General features: G+C 29.0%; 2 pseudogenes; one reads left to right on the top strand and one right to left on the bottom strand.

The window, feature by feature from the left end:
• The first annotated feature begins 6,348 nt into the window (after window positions 1-6,348).
• On the top strand, window positions 6,349-6,783 carry LOC113375634 (annotated as a pseudogene).
• Window positions 6,784-8,992: 2,209 nt separating this feature from the next.
• The window catches only part of LOC113375633, a 121,200-nt pseudogene continuing 107,179 nt past the window's right edge, over window positions 8,993-23,013 (bottom strand).

Raw genomic sequence — 23,013 nt, 5'->3', positions numbered from 1 at the left:
CTTAAACATTATGCTGATCGACTACAGAGATAGGGAGAAGTCCCCTAGTGGCGGACACCTAAAGTTATTTATAAATCAAATATAAATCAAAAAATGTTTTACGAAATGTTTATTAAATTATGATTTATGTTAGATAACAAAGTTAGAAATCAAACTAAATTAACAAAACCGCAATCTTTGCTAAAAAATAATTAATACTATCAATCAAACTTTGGTATAAAAAAATATGATTTTAAACAGTGGCACATTGTACCGGACATTCCAAAATAACCTGCATTGATCACACATATATGGCCATCTCTACACTTTAGAATGTCTGCACATGTGCCTTTGACGAATATTCTTAGATATTGCAAAAAAATCACTAATTATCCACCCTTTTGGCTGGGCCACACCGATACTCTCAGCTGGAGCATTCATCATAAGATTTTCATTATTTGATTAAATACAAAATATGAGAATATGTAGTGACCGTTAGCACTCATGCAAAACAAAATGTAATAACATCAATGAAAATCTACTTGTGTATGGTACTGTACTTTAACGAAACTTACCTGAACTCTCGATCTCTATATAGGTATTTGGTAAATTATATTAAAATTAGCTTATTACAATTCTCATATTTCTGGAAATGTTATATTTTAATTTGGGTAAATAATTTAATTCGTTAATCACTAGTTACAGAAAGTAATGCTCCTGCAATTAGCTTAAGACTCAATGCATACAAAACTATGTTTTTACTGAATTTATTAACATTATTTCAATAAAATTTTATTCTCATTATCCGTATGAAATTTTATTGATTCAGCATTTCGTGAGATAAAATCGAATCTTTTTGAAAATCAAGTGTCGCTATCAAAGAATCTAGCAAGACGATCGATTGCGCACGTTCCTGTGTCTACGTCCCGTTTGTCACAAAGCCGAAAGTCAATCGATTGAAAACCGTTGTTTTCATTTGTTATTAGTCAACTTGTGTTAAATCCAAGTCTAGACAGACCGAAACAAAATTCACTGTCAGTTGACTATGGTTCTAACATGTAAATTAACCCGTCCAATAAATAGCAACCCACGCTGATGATGATATCAAAATAGCAAACACGGTAACCTTTTACAGTGTTTGCATTTATATATGCATTTAACTATATTTTGAACTTTTAAATGTAAAAAGGCAAGTGTTATATTTATATCATAAGACCTGTATTTTACACGGTTTTGCTATAACAGGATAATAGGAATAAATAATAATTGCGAATGAGTACGGCTTCAACCGCTAAATTAGTACTAATTTTGTTTGAAAATAAATGACATATGTATATATATATATATATATATATATATATATATATGCTTCTGGGAATTTTAAAATCTATTAAAATTGATTGGAGGGATCGCAGGCTGATCCAGAATCTGTATATGGGTCAGAAAGTAAAGGTTCGAATAAACCAGGGAGATACGAACAGCGTTGAAATAGGCAGAGGAGTGCGGCAAGGATGCTGTATGTCACCGATCCTATTTAACCTGTACGGAGAATGGCTCGTCAACGAGGCACTTGAGGGCGTAGGCGATTTTTCGATTGGAGGAAGAAGAATCACCACCATAAAGTACGCTGATGATCTAGTAGTGATATCAAAAAACCAAACCGAGCTGCAGAACATGATGGACAGAATCGTCGAAGTGGGTAGAAGATACGGAATGGAAATCAACATAGACAAGTCGAAAGTGATGAGAATCACAAAAACAAATAACCCCCTGAGGATAACAGTAGAAAATCGAGAATTGGAAGACGTGAATCACTTCAAATACCTGGGAAGCATACTAACCAGAGACGGATACTGCACGAAAGAGATCAGGACAAGGATCGCAAGCGCCAAGGCGGCATTCACAAAGAAGAGAACGCTACTGACGAGCAAACTGAGTCTTGACTTACGGAAAAGACTAATAAAGTGCTACGTCTGGAGCATAGCTCTGAACGGATCGGAGACATGGACTCTGAGAAAGGCCGATAAGAACTACCTCGTGGTGCTGGAGGCGAATGGAAAAGATAAAGTGGACAGACAAAGTAACAAATGAAGAAGTACTGAGAAGAGTGGGCGAAGAAAGGATTCTACTGAGCACAATTTTCAGAAGGAAAGGAAACTGGATCGGACCTTTTCTGCAAAAAGAGTGCCTCCTACACGACGTCGTCGAGGGTAAAATAGAGGAACAAAAGGAATGGGAAGAAGAAGAATGCAGACGATTGACGACTTACGCGAGAAGAGAAAATACAGGGAACTGAAAGCCGAAGCACACGATCAAGAAGCATGGAAACAAAAGTTTGGAAAGGAAAATACGTGAAATAAAGGGGGGGGGGGATAAAGGGCATGGAAATCATTTGTTGTGGTGGCTCTCACATCATGGACCTGCCTTCGGGCAGACCACCATTTATTATTATTATTATTATTATTATATATATATATATATATATATATATATATATATATATATTATGATGGGTCGATTTGTCTGGGTCGCTTAGGTACATATGATTTTTGGATACTAGTGAAAATAAGATACTTTGCTGAAGAAACCATACCTCTAAAATAAAATAAATCCGTGTATTAACTCAAAGATAAGGATTAAAATTTAAAAAAATCCCTGACTCCCTGAAACCATCCCTGTAAGGTTTTTTATAAATATATTTTAATTGGTACTGAAGTGTTATTTTATGTTTTATACTTATATAAATAGACAATGATCTATTTTAGTTTTGGAGTAAAAAAACACAAATACGCTATCTGCAATTGTTGGGTGGGCGAGACATGAACTGCTTCCAAAACAACTACTTACGGATGGAAAATTGTTAAAGGTGTAAGATTTCCTTGTTCAAATCATAATTTTCTATTGTAAAATAAATTGTAAAATCATTAAAAAATAATTATTTCATTTGCTCTACGTTGAGATAAATTCATGCCCTAACTAAAAAACAGTCTTTTCGTTACAAATACATCTTAATTTTTTATTAAGCGGCAAACACGACTGCATGTTCCATAAGACATTATGAGGAATTCTTACTTATGTTTATAATTATGAACACTATTAGAACATTTCACAAATTTCTAATTGTGATATACTGCAACCATGTCCCAAAAGGCTATTTCAACTTTATTTCATAATTATGATCATATTATGATTTATATTTTTAAGTAAAAACTGTTATCACTACTGATGCCATGGTGAATGTAAAACATATTTTGAACATGAAACCTTGAGATTTCTAAGTTCTTACCAATGCATCTACACCCAAGACAATAGGGGTCATTAAATACTAAATATAACTAGTGGGGCGCATGGCATCGTACACACATGCACACCTACACACATAAACACATATACACAGACACACACACACATAATCCATTTTTTCTAAGGTATGCCAAAATATTCAGAAACCTTTGAAACGTAAATTAATGTATGTACGTACCTTTGAAACATAACGTAAAATTTTCATTTTCGATTTTTTTGCGATTACTATAACTTGCCCAACGGGAAGTTAAAAATATAAAATTTAAAAAAAATACGATAAAATTAGTTCATGTGTTTTTATATTTTTATGTGTGATAATAATAAAATAAATCCTAAAGCAGTAAATTTTACGTCAACACAATATCGTTTGTAAGCCTCCCCAATATTTGGTAATACTAGCAGCGATACATGCTGTATATTTATGTTACGACACATATATAAGTAGATATTTATTCTGAGCAATAAAATGGAAATTAACCTCATGTGCGCTGTATTGTATGATCGTAAGCAGATAATATAGGCATCGGTTTATTTGTATCATCGAATATTTGAGTTTGTATTACCACCTATTTACCCTCCCATTCCGATTTCTAGTAGGTGAGTTGTTTGGTAAGTAAACCTACTATGAGAACATATTGAATCTTTTGATAGTACATACTATTGTGGCAAGGTATCATTTGATCAACGTAATTAAAAGAATATAAAGATACTTACCTCTATCTTGTAATTGATTGCGTGAAATATAAAATATTTGACGATTTCGTGCCAATTTTCATATGCATAGAATATTTATAAAACTAATTACATAAAATTCTTTTGAATGATAAATAAATTAGCCTTAAATATAAGGAAAATATGGACAAATTAGTATATATAGCCATAATGATACATTTTTTTTAAAAAATTGGCTAGTTTCATTGACGTTTCCGCGACTCTTTATCATGTTTGAAAAAGTTAGATTTAGAAATAATTTGTGATATTTTAAAATTTTTGAACTTGTTTTAAAACAATCGCGTTGCTTTGACTGCGTAGAGACAAAATATAGAGGCGCGTAAGCGCCGTGTCGCAGACTAATGAATAAATATTGGTACGCAACTCATAGAATTGTGAACAAAGTTATAATTAATTTTTTTAGTTGTGATTATTATTAAAATTTCTATAAAATATCTGATAATTTGATATGCATCTCTTATATCCTTATCAACAGAAATCGAATATTTTTTTAATTATCCAAATCGGTTGATCTTTGTTCCCGAAATCGTCGACAAAAATTTGTATCCGAACACACATACATCATTTTTTTCAAAATATGCCAAAATGATCAGAAACCTTTGAAACGTAAATATATGTGAAAAATTTCATATTCGATATTCTTAACTTGCCCTACGGGAAGTTAACAAATAAAATTCATTTATTTGAATAAAATAATCGATGGTTTAGAAACTAAAATTTTTGACTAATAACTAATTAGTACGATTTCCAATTTATGTCTTTGCAATATACTTACAACATCTATAATTGTACAAATTATGTTAATTTGTTTAACACATTTCATTTCATCGATTTCGGGTTTTAAAAATGTATTTTTTGTAAGTGTGAAAGTCAACTGTAATCACTGAGCGCTATAGAACATGCACAAACAATAATAATAATTAATAAAATATTCTATGTAACAATTAAATTAATAAAATTAAGAATTAATGAATAATAAATGATAAAACTATTTTGGAAACTATAAAAAATCGAAGTAATAACTATAAAACATAAAATTCAAAAGTGAAAAAAAGCTAATATTTTTTAATATACATAGAGTAGAAGTATACATTATAAATATTTTAATACAAAACACATAGACTAAGGAACGCTATTTTTAATAAATTAATAGAAAACAAAGTTATAAAACTAAAAAAAATGAAATAATACGATATAAAAAGATTTGTAGAACTTTCTCGATCAGTATTTGAATAAGCGATGGTAAAACATTGAATTATTTACTGGAAGACGTTGTTATGGAAACAAAATTCCGAAGTCAAATTGTTCGAGAAAATACTCTTATCTGTGCGAAAAACTATTGCAGCGCCAAGCGTTACATATGTAATTACTGATTAGCGTTGATGTCAACCTCTCTTAAAATACTTTTTTACGATATGAAGTAGAATAAAATAAAAAATGCTAAACAAATAATTTATTTAATTTATATAATTACAAATATTATTATCATTTTAGGAAAACACCAATTGGTTATCGTATTGATTATTTTTTAGTGAAAGCAATTTTTTTTAATAAAAGCATCCGAATAAAATAACTAAACTTGTGAATATTATTGTATAAATTAAATTAATTTATTTAACACATTTTATTTCATCTATTTCAAGTTCTAAAAGCCGCATATCGTAAGCCTATAATATTTTAGTATGTTATTTCATACGACAATATATAGCAACATACAAAGTTTCATCAAAATCGTCAAAAAATTCATTTATTCACGAAGAAACGGCCCGGCTGATCATTACCAAAAGATAATAAACGCGATGTTTAACCAATTTATTTCGAACTGTTTTTGAATTTTTAAAATCGGTTCAAAATTTTGAGCTACTAGACAATAATTAATTATCCACAAGTTTCTTATTTTATTCGCCCCTTTTTTAAACTATCTTGTGTATTTTAAGTTTTTAACTATGTTAAAAATTGTAAAATGTTTCCTATGTTAATAAGTGTCAAAAACGTTCGTTCGCCCGGTGACGTCACTATCGCCTTCTATCTTTTGACACAGTTTTGCGCTCGAACTTGCAATCCATACTCTTCCTTTATCTATGTTCATATGTATTATAATTATAAATGGGTATTACAAGTCTTCAATTGTTTTGAATTAGTCGATAGACACGTATCTGCGAAAGATTTGCGTTGTAAGTGTTCAAAACAATATGGTAATAAAAATTTATAGTTATAAACTCTTATTAAACTTAAAAACAGTTATTTGCCTTAAAGATTGATTCATTTAGATACAAACTATTGTTGTTCATAAATTTTTCCACCTTACAGCGACCTAACCTCAAAGCGATGGAAATGTCAAAGTCGGACAGTAACATATTTACGGTGGATAAGATTTTAGACAAACGTGTCCGGAAAGGCAAGATCGAATATTTAATAAGGTGGGAGAACTATTCGACTGATCATGATAGTTGGGAACCCCTGGAAAACTTGATGTGTCCTGATACAATAAAGGAGTACGAAGAGGAACGCTTGAAGCTGGACCAGGAAAGGGAGAAGGTAATCAAAATGCTGAAGAACAGCAGGATATCTTCCAGACCTACAAAGTTGGAGGCTGAAAAAGTGCTAGGGGTCACTAAATCGGGGGATAACCTAATGTATTTGGTTAAATGGAAAAACGTAGACGAGGCCGATTTGATTTCGTCGATACAGGCGAAGGTGAAAATCCCGCAACTGGTGATAGAATTTTATCAAAACAACCTATCGATTATTTCAGAAGATACAGTTTAACGATGCAATTACTGACCCTGCAAGGTTACTTTGTTGATAATCAAAAAATATTAGTCCTTTTATGAATAATAAAAAAGTTAATAAATTTATAATTGTTTTATTTATATAATCAGATCTATATATATATATATATATATATATATATGTGTATGTTTATGGGTGGTCCTTAAAATGGACATTTTCGAATTTCCATGCTCGCAAGGGCTCAAGTGATTCCATATTGATAAAAACAATTCTCTGGAAGTTTTAGCTCTCAATATTAACTTTTATGTAGTGCGCAATTCAATCAAACTTCGTATGGAAATAGCATGGAAAGAAATTGAAAATTAAAAGAAAAAAATTTTAGGTATAACTTAGCGACAAATGAATTAAAAGTGAAAATTCGTGTCATTTTTATTGAAAATTCGACGATCTGCAAAATTTTTGAAAAGTTTTTCATGCTATTTTTATACCAAACTTTGATTCAATTGTGCTCTATCTAAAAGACAATATTAAGAGCTAAAACTTTCAGAGAATTGTTTTTTATCAATTTGGAATGATTTGAGCCCTTCGGAGCAAGGAAATTCAAAAGTGTCCATATGAAGGACCACCCTAATATACATACATATATATATATATATACATATATATATATATATATATATATATATATATATATATATATAGCTGATTGCAAATGTGGTATATAAGTGAAAGAGGCAGCTAACAAAAAACATATGAGTTGTTTACCCCCTGTAAAGCACGCCTAATGTAAATGTTCCTATATGAAAATAGTTCTTTTTTTTAACTAAAATTCATGCTATATCATAAGGCCAGGAAAAAAATAATTAAATTCAATAAATAATACTGACTTGCTGAAAGCGTGTTGAAATATTATTCGTGTATGAAATAATATTTATGTATGTATTTTTGTGTGTATTATATATATATATATATATATATATATATATATATATTATATTTTGTTATAATTTATAATAATAACTTATTCCATAACTAATATCGTTTCACAGTTAATATTTATACATTTTCCTAATTAATTTCTCTTTATCGCATATTTTTTTATTTTTACTATGTCTGACATGCTGTTATTGTGTTTTTATATTTCATTTTTATTCACATATGTTTAACTGTTGATTACAGTTTGTTTCCACATACTATATTTTTTCTATGTTCCTACTGCGCATGATCGCCGAGGAAATCTTTTCTTTTTAATCCCAGTCTTTTATCCAATAACGATACATTTTCACAATTTTCCGCATACACGTACGCACAGATTTTACTTGTTAATTATTAATCAATTTGTGTTTCATATTTTTTTCGATTTGTGTTTTTTTTCAATTTATTTGTAGGGTGAGTTCTTTACATTTGTTTATGTCTGTTGTTTTTAATTTTTATATGCTTTCACAATATATATTAGTTATAAAACAAATTTATTAAATTGATTAGATTTAAGGTTTTTTACATGTTTTTATTTATATTTTTTTGTAATTATGTATTTTTCATTTTGTTTTGAATTATAACCCTAAAATATTTAATTGTAGCACTGAAGATGGGTTAGATCAAGACCCGAAGCGTATGTTCTCTGAATAAAAACATTTTCTTTCAATAAAACTGTTTTTAATTACTGGATGGATGCCCAAGAACAATTTTATCATATAACTTCACCATCTGAAGGAAAATCTATATATATATATATATATATATATATATATATATATATATATATATATATATATATATATATATATATATTAGGTTGGTCCTTAATATGGACAATTTCCTTGCTCCCAAGGAAGCTCAAATTATTCCAAATTGATAAAAAACAAATCTCAATTGTCGCTACATATACCTAAAAATTTTTTTTTTTAAATGGCAAAATTTTTTCCATGCTATTTCCATACGAAGTTTGATTGAATTGCGCACTATCTAAAAGTTAATATTGAGAGCTAAAACTTTCAGAGAATTGTTTTTATCAATATGGAATCACTTGAGCCCTTGGGAGCAAGGAAATTCGAAAATGTCCATTTTAAGAACCACCCATAAACATATATATATATATATATATATATATATATATATATATATATATAGATCTGATTATATAAATAAAACAATTATAAATTTATTAACTTTTTTATTATTAATTAAAGGACTAATATTTTTTGATTATCAACAAAGTAACCTTGCAGGGTCAGTAATTGCATCGTTAAACTGTATCTTCTGAAATAATCGACAGGTTGTTTTGATAAAATTCTATCACCAGTTGCGGGATTTTCACCTTCGCCTGTATCGACGAAATCAAATCGGCCTCGTCTACGTTTTTCCATTTAACCAAATACATTAGGTTATCCCCCGATTTAGTGACCCCTAGCACTTTTTCAGCCTCCAACTTTGTAGGTCTGGAAGATATCCTGCTGTTCTTCAGCATTTTGATTACCTTCTCCCTTTCCTGGTCCAGCTTCAAGCGTTCCTCTTCGTACTCCTTTATTGTATCAGGACACATCAAGTTTTCCAGAGGTTCCCAACTATCATGATCAGTCGAATAGTTCTCCCACCTTATTAAATATTCGATCCTGCCTTTCCGGACACGTTTGTCTAAAATCTTATCCACCGTAAATATGTTACTGTCCGACTTTGACATTTCCATCGCTTTGAGGTTAGGTCGCTGTAAGGTGGAAAAATTTATGAACAACAATAGTTTGTATCTAAATGAATCAATCTTTAAGGCAAATAACTGTTTTTAAGTTTAATAAGAGTTTATAACTATAAATTTTTATTACCATATTGTTTTGAACACTTACAACGCAAATCTTTCGCAGATACGTGTCTATCGACTAATTCAAAACAATTGAAGACTTGTAATACCCATTTATAATTATAATACATATGAACATAGATAAAGGAAGAGTATGGATTGCAAGTTCGAGCGCAAAACTGTGTCAAAAGATAGAAGGCGATAGTGACGTCACCGGGCGAACGAACGTTTTTGACACTTATTAACATAGGAAACATTTTACAATTTTTAACATAGTTAAAAACTTAAAATACACAAGATAGTTTAAAAAAGGGGCGAGTAAAATAAGAAACTTGTGGATAATTAATTATTGTCTAGTAGCTCAAAATTTTGAACCGATTTTAAAAATTCAAAAACAGTTCGAAATATATTGGTTAAACATCGCGTTTATTATCTTTTGGTAATGATCAGCCGGGCCGTTTCTTCGTGAATAAATGAATTTTTTGACGATTTTGATGAAACTTTGTATGTTGCTATATATTGTCGTATGAAATAACATACTAAAATATTATAGGCTTACGATATGCGGCTTTTAGAACTTGAAATAGATGAAATAAAATGTGTTAAATAAATTAATTTAATTTATACAATAATATTCACAAGTTTAGTTATATTATTCGAATGCTTTTATTAAAAAAAATTGCTTTCACTAAAAAATAATCAATACGATAACCAATTGGTGTTTTCCTAAAATGATAATAATATTTGTAATTATATAAATAAAATAAATTGTTTGTTTATAATGTTTTATTTTATTCTACTTCATATCCTAAAATAGTATTTTATTTAAGAGAGGATGACATCAACGCTAATCAGTAGTTACATACGTATCGCTTGGCGAAGAATCCGAAAATCATATGTACCTGATTGACCTGATATTTATATATATATAAATTATATATATATATATATATACATATATATTATACTAGCTGACCCGGCAAACGTTGTTTTGCTAAGTAACGTATATTCTAGACAATTTCTAGAGAATCAAAAATATTAATACTTTAAGTGTATAAGGATGTGTTGTTTGAATGCTTTATACAATGAGGTATTATAAAAACAATAAACCCCATTAGTTTGTCTATATTTTGTCAATACAATCAAACTGGAAGATTTATACACTTTCTATAGAAAACATAGTGTTATAATCCATCCAAGTCTTTTTTGGTCTTTCGACTTATTGATTACGTTTCAAGTTTTTCAGATTTTTTTTGGATTCTGGATTTTGTGTATAATTGTAAATAATACTACTGAACTTATACAAAATTTTCAAATTTTTGCGAGAAGAGATATAAAATGAATTAAGTATTTCTTCTTTGACCTGCTTTTTGAAAAGTTTCAAGTAACATTCGATGAATTAAAGCAAATTTAATAAAAAGTATATATGTAGAGCAGGGCGAGGCACAAAAGTCCAATTTGTCTTTGAGCAAATATAAACTATATTGTGAAAACCATAACAATTATATCACAACAAATAACAAATTTCAAACGAAAAATTATCTGACTACGTTCAGTAAACTGCCTTCAAAATGTCTTTCAAAAATTCGTTATCTAGACCTTTTTATCCTATAGGCGGGATATAGTGCTAAAAAACTACCAACGGAAGAAAATACTTTTATTATAGATTTTCAAAGATTACCGTTTATCTTCCGATAGCAAAGTTTTCAAATTAAGGTTATAGCTGGTTTTCAAATATTGTTGTTAAACAATGCTTAACTTTACTGGTTTTTGAGACGTCGGTGATGGACCTTTTAAACCTCGGTCCTTCATATATAACTATCTATTCTTCGATAAATTCTAGGAAATTATAACTGGGAAAATGTTATTCGACAAAATGTCCCTTTGATCGATACCAAATTCAGGTTCTGAATTAAAATAATATAACCTAGAAAATGTTTTATAAATACCAATGAGTATATATAATTACACAAATGAGATCTTTGAGAGCACCATGTTTGAGAAAAATATTCCAAAAAGAGCATTTTCATATTAACATTTCAAAAAGTTGATATTTTGATTCTCTAGTAACACTTGCGGCCCGTTTACTAACGTTTTTGTATATAAATAAAACTACAAACAAAACTACTTACCACAATTTAATCATAATTAAATTATATTCACGTAAAATATCCTAATAAAAGTAATTGAACATCATCTGTCAAAATCGTTTGACATTTCACGTATTAGCCACCGTCAATTGTTTCATTTAAATTACGCTTCTACAAAAAAATTCAATTTAAAAATGTAAAGTTTCTACGCGGATTTGAAATAATTTCTCACCTTTAGGACTTTCTCTGGATTGGCACGAATTTTTCAAGACTAAGCTAGCCAAATCGGTTTAGCCGTTTTCGAGTTTTATTTGGACATTTGAAAAAGAGCTCCATTTTTATATATAACTAGCTGACAATTTCTAGGAAATCAAAATATTAATACTTTAAGTGTATAAGGATATGTTGTTTCAATGCTATAAACAATGAGGTATTATAAAAACAATAAATCCCATTAGTTTGTCTATATTTTGTCAACACAATCAAACTGGAAGTTTTATACACTTTCTATAGAAAACATGGTATAATGCAATCCAAGTCTTTTTCGGTCTTTCGACTTATTGATTACGTTTCAAGATTTTTTCAGATACTTTTTGCATTCTGTATTTTGAGTATAATTGTAAATAATACTACTGAACTTATACAAAATTTTAAAATTTCAGAGGAGAGATAAAAAATGAATTAAGTATTTCTTCTTAGTCCTGCTTTTTGAAAAGTTTCAAGTAACATTTGATGAATTGAAGTAAATTTAATAAAAAGTATATATGTAGAGCAGGGCGAGGCACAAAGATCCAATTTGACTTTGAGCAAATATAAAGTGTATTGTGAAAACCATAACAATTATATTACAACAAATAACAAATTTCAAACGAACAATTAACTGACTACGTTCAGTAAAACTGCCTTCTACTTTATCACTGTAGAAATGTGCTTTTTTATGTCTTTCAAAAATTTGTTATCTAGACCTTTTTAACCTATAGGCGGGGTAACTTGAAACGGCCAGGTGGCAAACAGGTGAAGTCTTATTTTAATTTTAAAGGATTTTACAAAATGATTACATTTTTAAGTAATGCTAAAAATCTACCAACGGAAAAAAATACTTATATTATTTCAAAGATTACCGTTTATCTCCCTATAGTAAAGTCTTTAAATCAATGTTATAGCTCTTTATTCATCCTTTTCCCTCTACTTTCAAATATTGTTGTTAAACAATGCTTAAGTTTACTGGTTTTTGACACACCGGTAGTGGACCTTTTTAACCCCGGACCTTCATATATTACTATCTATTCTTCGATAAATTCTGGGAAATTATAACTGGGAAAATGTTATTCGATAAAATGTGCATTTGATCGATACCTCTGAATTTAAATAACATAAATAAAAAATAATATAACCTAGAAAATGTTTTATAAATACCAATGAGTAAATAATGATACAAATGAGATCTTTCAGAACTTCGTGTTTGAGAAAAATATGCCAAAAAGTGCATTTTCATATTAACATTTCAAAAAGTTGATATTTTGAAGTTTCTAGTAACACTTGCGGACCGTTTACTAATGTTTTTGTATGTAAATAAAACTACAAACAAAACTACTTGCTACAATTTAATCATAATAAAATAATATTCACGTAAAACATTCTATTAAACATAATCGAACATCATCTGTCAAAAACGTATGACATTTCAAGTATTAGCCACCGTCCATTGTTTTATTTACATTTCGCTTCAACAAAAATTTTCAAATTAAAAATGTAAAGTATCTACGCGATTTTGAAATAAGATTTCACCTTTCCGACCATCTCTGGATTTCCACGAATTTTTCAAGAATAAGACTGGTCAAATCGGTTTAGCCGTTTTCGAGTTTTACTTGGTTTTTTGAAAGAGAGCTCCATTTTTATATATAAGATATATAATATATATATATATATATATATATATATATATATATATATATATACAACGAACGCTCCGTTGTCTCAAAAACTGAATTACCATTTTTGTCACATTTTACCCTGTATGTTCAAAACAACTGGACCTGTATTTGAAACAAACTGATCAGCACGTCCCCTTATCAATACAAATGGAATGTTATTTGAATCATTCACTTCGATTGTTCCGTGTTCTCCAAATCGTTGTCAAAAATTGTATTTGCACACATGCACAGTTACACATACATACATACATCATTTTTTTCTAAGGTATGCCAAAATGTTGAGTAGCCTTTAAAACGTAAAGATATATTAAAATTTTTATTCTCGTTTTTTGCGATTACTATAACTTACACTACGGGAAGTTAAGAAACTAAACACCATGTCGTGTTATCCGTTATTTTGTTCCTCTATCTATTTTGAAGCTGGTTAATATTATCTGTTTTGTACTAAGAAATTATATTTACTAAATTATATATAATAAATGTACACAATATGTTTTGTTTCTCGAAATATTGTGGAGATTTTACTGCCTCCATATAAGAAATGGGATTTTTTGTATTATTACATTATTGGGCTCGTTGACAATGGTAGTTGTAGCATATCAGAATCCTAAATATATATAAGATTATCTAAATAGATTACAATAACAGATAATAAATAGTTAAGTATGCATTACATGATCTCGTAGAAAGACTTATAAGATTAAAATTCATATATCTATTTGAAGTATTATATTTGAAAATACATTAATTTTTATATAAAACATGAATAAATAGGTTTAAATTAGATATTTTTCTGTAAGACATGAACTTCTTCATGAATTAATAAAAATAGATATTTAGCTGTTGATAAAATTTAATTACGAAATTGTGAAATGTTTATTTTAAAACAAAAGTATTCGCAATTACTAAAAATAACGAGCGTTTATTATTAATAATAACTAATTTATTATTTAATTTATTTTATTTAAGTGTGGACTTCACAGGTGATCAGTATAAGATACAGAACGTATTGAAACGTCCTAAGAGCGCTGCTCATTATTTTAAACTTTAATGATTTTTCAAACCATTAATTTATTATTTATTTATTTATTTATTTAAATATATAGCCCACAGAGTACTCTAAGAAGTCTCAAAATTACAGTTATTTTACATAATGAATAACAATTAAAATATATACAAAATTACAATATATAGTTAGTAACCATTTAGTAACATTAAATGCTTAAGATAAAATTACATATAATGCAGAATGTAACAATATTATTTATAAACAGAATAAGATAAAATAATGAGATATTTGAAAAAAAAAAAGGTTAACTTGTGCAGATGGAGATTATTTGATTAGGTGAAGAGTTGTGAATATCTATTTCATTATTAATTAAGTTAAATTTAGAGGACATAAGTAAAATAGGCGAATTTAAGAGAGAATTAGATGTAGGAGTAGGATAATTGAAAAATAGTTGTGAACGCGTAGATAGCCTTGGAACATTAAATGATGGTTGACTAAGAATAAGAGGACAGTCTATAGAATTATTGCAAAGTTTGAATAAGAACATAATTGTACAGATAAATCGACGTGATGCAAGGGAAGGAATACCAAATTCTTTTAGTAAAGTGTTGTGGTCAAAGCCACGTTCAGGGTAAATTTTATATGTTTTATAATAAAGGTATTTCAGAAATTTTCGCTGAACCTTCTCTATCGCATCAGAGTTGTTGATTTGATGAAGATACCAAATAATCGAACCATTTTCTAATTTTGAACGTACAATAGAATAGTACATGCAAAGAAGTGCGTTGGTAGATTTAAATTGTTTACGATTTCTCAGTATCAAACCTAAAGAATTATGTGCTCTATTACAAATATCAGTTACATGATCCGTGAAAAACAAACCAGAATCAAATAGAACTCCTAAATCTAAAATTTTATTACATCTATCAATGCTGGTGTTAGAAATTTTATAATCAAAAAGTATTGGAACGCGCTTATGTGAAAAACTAAGAATCTTGCACTTTGATATATTTATTGTATACTTATAATATTTAAAATGTTCGTAGAACTTTTTTAATTTAAAAAGAAACAGCTCAGCCGTTTTTACTATGACCGTAGATAAACAAGTATAAACTAATGCCTATAATTAATCACCACGATTACTAACTGATATTTTGCAAACAATTTTCACAATAATTTGAGGAAAAATCCGCTCAATTGTTTTTGGTTGAAATGACTGATTTCGAGGAAAATTAAAAGGTCAACTCACATAAATATAAATTTGATCTCCAACGAATCAGAATTAAGATTGAATCGTCAAAAAAAAAACAAAGTTAGCAAGTCGGATTGTTTAAAAATTATAAAAATGTTGTACTGAACGCTGTATTGTACAAAAAAATAATACTGATGTGGCTTAAAAACCAAAAAATAAAAAAATGTCGTACAACAACAAGAGTTTTTATGCCTTGATAATATATGAATAATAGAAATGATACTGAAGATTACAGAACAATATCTAGTCATTGTATGCATACATACATACTTTTTCCAATTTTGGTTTCAACGATTCAGAATGATTTAATAAATTGAGGAAATAAAAAATTAGAATTTATTAGAGGTCAAGTTAAAAAAACAAACACAAATCAGTGTTAATAAAAACTATCTAAAATAATTTGGTAAATTAAAATTCAGTAATGACCAATTTAGCTTGCACGTGCAACTATAATAATATTTTATCATCACAAATTCGCTATTAAATATCGATCGTAAATTCAATTAAAATACCAATTATTTGGAATAATGATAATTTAATTAACATTTGCAGTACAAATGAGTATTTGTTTTACCTTTAGAATAATTGGAGTGCATAAATTAAATAGGAAGAACAATTGAATCTGCACTGGTTTGCGTAACTCATTATATCAATCGAATTTTTTATCGGATCGCAAATACTGTGCACTCTCATTGTAACGGTCGGCTCCACCGTAATTATGACGCGCAGCTCGTTAGTCGAAGCGACACCAATGTTCTAGAAATTTATTAGTTCGATAATGCGTTTATTGAATTACAAATAGAGTTCAAACTGAAAATTTAATGTCTACTGAATTTTTGTTATTTTTTTAGGTAACTAAAAGTGTGTATTTACGAATAGATACCACACACACACACACACACACAGATATATATATATATATATATATATATATATATATATATATATAGTACCAAAATGTAAGTTGTCATGGCAACGCTATCTTATGCTTGTTTTTGGTAGCAAAAATTATGAATATGTCTATCTATTTGCTCTGTGTATGTATTTTACATATAAAGAAGCAAGAATAAATGTTATGATAACAAAATTCTAGATGATGCAGTTATTATAAGATTTTTCTTGCTTGTTCATATGTAAAATACGCCTGACCGCACAGCAAATAGATAGACATGTTCATAATTTTCACTACCAAAAACAAACAAAAGATAGCGTTGCCATCACAATACTATTTTATGAGAATTGTCCCGATCATCTTTTAAACAGCTACCAAGAGAGAACGCCCAAAGAAAAACAACCTTTTCAAATATGTTTAAAAATTTCAAAATTAAAAAAAAAAATTATTTCTTCAAAAATCTAAAGCTTTTAATATTTTCAAATTACGGAACGGCAAGTTTTAGCAATTTATCCTACTTTATCAGATTACTTGCTTTAACAGATGATATTGTTATAGTTTTTTCACAGAACATTAGTCTCTGAAAGAAAATCTGCGTGAAAAAACAAAATATTAAGCAGTTACAGAAGGGCAGAAAATTTTACGCATGAAACTAGTAATAACAAATAATAGCATATGAATGTAAAATATTTTTTACGCAAAATTAAAATATTGTTAATGTAGCAACCTCCCTAATTGCTCACAAGATATTTATAATATAATTTTTGGAATATACTACCAATTAGTCAAACATAACAAACGTTTCTTAAAGGTGAAGTATTTTGCACGTTTGACATTCGCACAAAATAACTTAATTAGACATAACAAAATGCGTTAATTAGAGATAGGTATTATATTTAGTCAACGACACATTCGTGCAAATTCAAGATGAGATTCAAAAAAATCAATGTCGTTACATTCTGGCTTTCAAAAACATTTAGATAAATGCGTAAGTTTAGACAATTGCAGTAAATTGATGAATGCAATTCTATTAACTATTAAAGAACAAAAATATTAAGATCTTACTTAATATTAATCAAGGAATTTAAATGTTACATTGTAAAAATATTTTTTCACGATTTTACTTAGTGTTATTATTTCCGGGCTTTCAAAAGCGGTCTAAATATAAAGTTTAATATATAATTGGACCAGAATTGATGCATTAATTGAATATATATATATATATATATATATGCATTAGCTCATGTATAAAATAAACTATAGTAACCACTATAAACTGAACTAATTTCGGCGTTCCCCTTACTATCTGTCCTAATAAAAATAAACATAACATAATGCATATTGTTGAATGTTGACTTTATTTAATGAGCGTAGTTCGACACCAAGGTCTAGAGTCAAACAGGGTCTGGGTAATTAATTTCAAATTAACTGTAACAGTTTGTCCGAAACCGAATACCGTTTCCATCATGAAAGCTTACATTAGATCGGATATGTGGGATTCAATCGCAACATTGTAGAATAATTTTACACGATTCAAAGAATTAAGTACCTACTTAGAAAAATATTACGCTAAAGATTGTTGCAAATATATATATATATATATATATATATATAATAAAAAAAGTTTTTTAAAAATTATATTTTTCCAGGATTCTAGCATAATTATGTGAAACTAATTGTGAATTTTTTTGAAACCTTTTTTTAATGAACAGATGTGTATATCAGTTTTATATTATTTGTTACTTTTGATTATTTTGTTGATGTCAGTTTATTAAATTTTGGCTGGTTTGACCAATATAAATTAAGTTACAATCTAAACAATTGATTTGATAAACCAGATTTCAAAGATGTTTGATTCTGTAAGGAGTTTTTCTATATATTATTAGGAGTTTTATTTCATTATATATATAGAATTATCCGCTTAGTGTGACTTCGAAGAGACGCTAAAAAATTGTCATAATAAGCGGAAAACATACAAAGCATTTTGTAAAAACCTAATTCATGTAAATATGTATGTACAGTAAAAATCCGGTACCTTCGCGATCGGTCTAGGTGTCGGATAGAGAAAAATTCCAAACTACCGGACGGTAATATTAAAAACAATTAATTTAATAATTATACTACAGAAAAAGTATAAACTGGTGAATAGCAATCTGTAAAGGGGGCGGTAGCACAAGGTGAAGCGCTTTTATGCCGGTTATTATAACTGAAAATAATTTGAAACTAGCGCTGGAAATTTCCTTACCAAAAACAAAAAAGCTTTAAAAAATGTTAAAACCCTTGAAAAGAAATGGATTTTTGAAAACTGAAATTTCAGAGAAAATTTGATTTTCTTGAAAATTTTTGTTTCATATTTTATCATAATGATAATAATTTTGAACTATTTTTCAAAGCAATCGCGCTGCGTAGAGATGAATATCGACGCACGTAAAATGTACATTGTGAAATGTGAACAAAATTTGTACATATTATTAAAATCTATAATATATCTGATAATTGATGTGCATATGTCTAATGATCCTTTTTAACCACCAAATAGCATTTTTTCACTATTTTCATTTGATCTCCGATGCCGCTAAATCTGCCTTCCCAAAAACTCAATCAGTTATTCAGGTTGTCGATACGAGTAAATTGTTTTATTTGTTGAATTTTAAAGCTCTCAAAAACATAAATACTATTTTTGTCACATTTTGCATCATATCTTCGAAACGGCAAGACTTGCCTTGACTAAAAACTAATCCGCACGTCTTCTTATCAATACGAATCGAATGTTTTTTGAATTATTTAAATCGGTAGATCCGTGTTCCCAAAAGTGTCGACGAAAACTTATAGCCGCACAAACATACAGATACACATATACAGACACACACATGCGTACATTTTTTCAAAGGTATGCCAGGATGTTCAGGTGGTTTTGATAGGTAAATATATATATGTATATATAAAATTTATTTACGATTTTTTGTAATTACTATAACACACCCTACGGGATGTTAAAAAATGGGTCATCATAAGCGACATATATATATATATATATATATATATATATATATATATATATAGTCGCTTAGGCACATATAATTTTCAGATACTAAGGATCAAAACAAGATACCTGGCTAAAGAAACCATACCTCTAAAATGAATTCTGATGTCCCGTGCATTGACCCAAAGATAGGGATTGAATTTTGAAAAATTCCATTTTAATCCATTTAGAGTGTTCCAATCGCGTTCAAATGTATAACGAGCAACAACTAACTTTGGAAGGCCGATCCACCCATGTCTATGGTTCACCTCCTGGGACCTCCCCTCAGAGGTCTCCCATACAAATATTGCAAAAAATCATCGTTTTTGGTATTTTACTCAGCAAAAAATGTTTTTTTAAACAATTTTGTTCAGATATTAATTCAAACACACACAGAAAACTTTTTTACAAAAAAAAAGTTAAAATTCTTTTTTATTTCAATTTTTCCAATGCATTTTGTCTCTACGCTTCTATGCTAGCTAGAGGCTGTTACGGCGACGATATTAGAGAGCCGTGCAAAATTTTCCAGACTTGAAACTAAAAAAGACTTCAAACAATACTTTATGAGTTTTACATAGTTTTATTTACATATCTTATGATTAAATAAATGTTGTAATAAAAATAAATCGCAAAATGAATCGCAGTACCCAAAATGATGCAACTCTTGTATTGGGGACTTCTAAAGCGAGGTCCCAGGGGCTGAACCATGGGTATGGGTAGATCGGCCTTCCAAAGTTACTGAGGGTCGGTCATACATTTGGACATTATTGAGGCGCCAAATTTGACCCAATCTTTGGGTGAATGCACGGGACATCAGAATTCATTTTAAAGATATGGTTTCTTCGGCAAATCATATGTGCATATGTAACTTTTCTTATCCATACAATTCGACTGGCCCTAATATATATATATATATATATATATATATATATATATATATATAATAAATAAATAAATAAATAAATTTTCTTTCATATAATTTATTTAGTTTCAATTTTATAGTTAACTTGATTACCACTGAATGATGGCTAAGATGCTAGCCGAAACGTATGGATTTTAAATAAATAAATTTAAAAAAAAAACTCATACTATTTTTATTGATGTTACGCCCGAATATTAAACTCAAATTAAACATACATATATATATATATATATATATATATATATATATAATCCATTATAAAGCCTCAGTCCCGCTTTGTCTGCAATGTGGGCGATTTTATTTCGCTTTGCTCCACCGTTCTGTTCTGTGCGAGGACACCGTCGCTCACGACGTGTGATGTCCTTTGTGACTATAACCAGACCGCTCAGCCGCTCAGTCGCTCAGACGCTTTTTCCGCTTTGAATTGGCTACGCGCAGCGCTACGCTATTGTAACCTTGTGTACACATGGTAACAGACACTTTATATTATTTAGGAATATTTGTACAGCCATTAGTTAACGCTGATATGAATGATTCGGATGTAAATAATGTCATGAATACATTCCGGATAATGACGTTGACGATATAAAAATTCGACGGAACTTATAGAACTTATATAAACATACACATGTATATATATATATATATATATATATTTATATATATATATATATATATATATATATATAGGGTGTCCCAGACCTTGACGTGTAGTCAAAACGGGGTAATTGTATTGACTTTAACTGTCCTAAAAAAAATTAGAAAAGAAAATCTCACGTTGTTTGAAAATTATGAGCTTTTAAGTGCAACCTAGAGCTTTGGTGAAATCATGACAATTATTCGGTTATTAGGACTAACATTTATTAATTTTGTTTTTCTAAAACTATGAACCGTAACTGTGAATAACATTTCTAGAACCATAATAAAAAAAATACCACAATTGTCCCAAGTTTTCAAAAATTAAGATTTTTTGTTGAACTATAAATTTATAATTTAATAATTTAAAAAATTAGTAAAAAAAGAAGTTCGTATTTAAAAAAATGGCAATAAAGTGTTTCATCAAGGCAAGCTTCATAAAAAGTTGGCGCATTTAATCAGAATTGTGAAATAGTAACACACTTGATAATTTCATTATTCAAACATTTCGAGTAAAAAAATAAAAACCTAAAAATGACAAATTTTATTAACTAATAAGATAATATAAATTTAATAAAAGATTTTAAATAATTTTTTTAAATTGAAGACTTCGTACAAGTAAACGATAAAAGAGTCGATAATAAAACTCACTTTCCTTTTACAATTTTTTGTTACTAGAGTCACTCATAGGTTGCGTGAAAAAACTTATGGGGCTTTGAAAAAAACCGTGCTATAGGAGGTCTTTGTTTTCGGAAGGCTGTCGCAATGTCAGTTCCGCGGATTATCAGAACCGCGTTCATAAAGTAACGTGCTGTCGGAGGGCATATGTATGTATATATATATATATATATATAATATATATATATAATTTTGAGGTAATATATAGGTAATATTGAGTATATATATATATAATGCCATGCCTAAATCACTTTGAAATGGACAGATTTTCACAAAAAAAAATTAATACAAAACTTCAATATCAACAACAGCGGAAGCAGTAACTTCTTAGGGGGCGTCCATTAATCATGTGAGGTTTCTAGTGGGAGGGGGGGTTTGACAAAAAATCACAAAATATCACGTGGGGGAGGGAGGGGTATAGTAAGATATCACGTGTGTTTATTTTTTAATATTTTTTTTTTTAAAGTTCAAACATTTTCAAAAATAATTCACGATTTGTACAATTTTCTCACGTAACTAAAACTACACGTGATGTTTGAATGGGGAATTTGGGGGGTAATTTTGAGTATCACCAAGGATCACCAAGGGGGAGGGGGGTCCAAAAATCTTTAAAATCTCGCTCACGTGATTAATGGACGCCTCCTATAGAAAAGACAGATCGTCTATTAATATATTTACATATGAGAAATAAAAGGAACGATTTTGCTGTAAAAATAATCTAATGTTATGAAAAGGCTATATTACGTAGCGCGACGCTCGTACGTTCATATAAAATGGTACTAAAAACCTTCAATTGTTATGTATTTGCTGTGCGATCAGACGCTTTAGACTTAAATGCAACTTCACATGTATGTTATTAAGCTACATCAAAAAATGCACTTATAATTGGATTATGTTTTTGACATTTTCTATCTGAACGTCTGACTGCATAGAAATCACACAGCATTTTTATAGTTTTGGTACTACTTCATATAAAAACTGCTACGTAAAATAGCCCAAAAATATTGCATTGCAATGGCAAAATCGGCCCAAAATAT

This window comes from Ctenocephalides felis, unplaced genomic scaffold (genome assembly GCF_003426905.1).
Source record: "Ctenocephalides felis isolate EL2017-DRISC unplaced genomic scaffold, ASM342690v1 CF-g0.4_SCAFFOLD_01886, whole genome shotgun sequence".
Classification (NCBI taxonomy): Eukaryota; Metazoa; Arthropoda; class Insecta; order Siphonaptera; family Pulicidae; genus Ctenocephalides; species Ctenocephalides felis.
The sequence above is the reverse complement of the archived record's forward strand: the minus strand, read 5'-3'. Positions and strand labels throughout refer to the sequence as shown.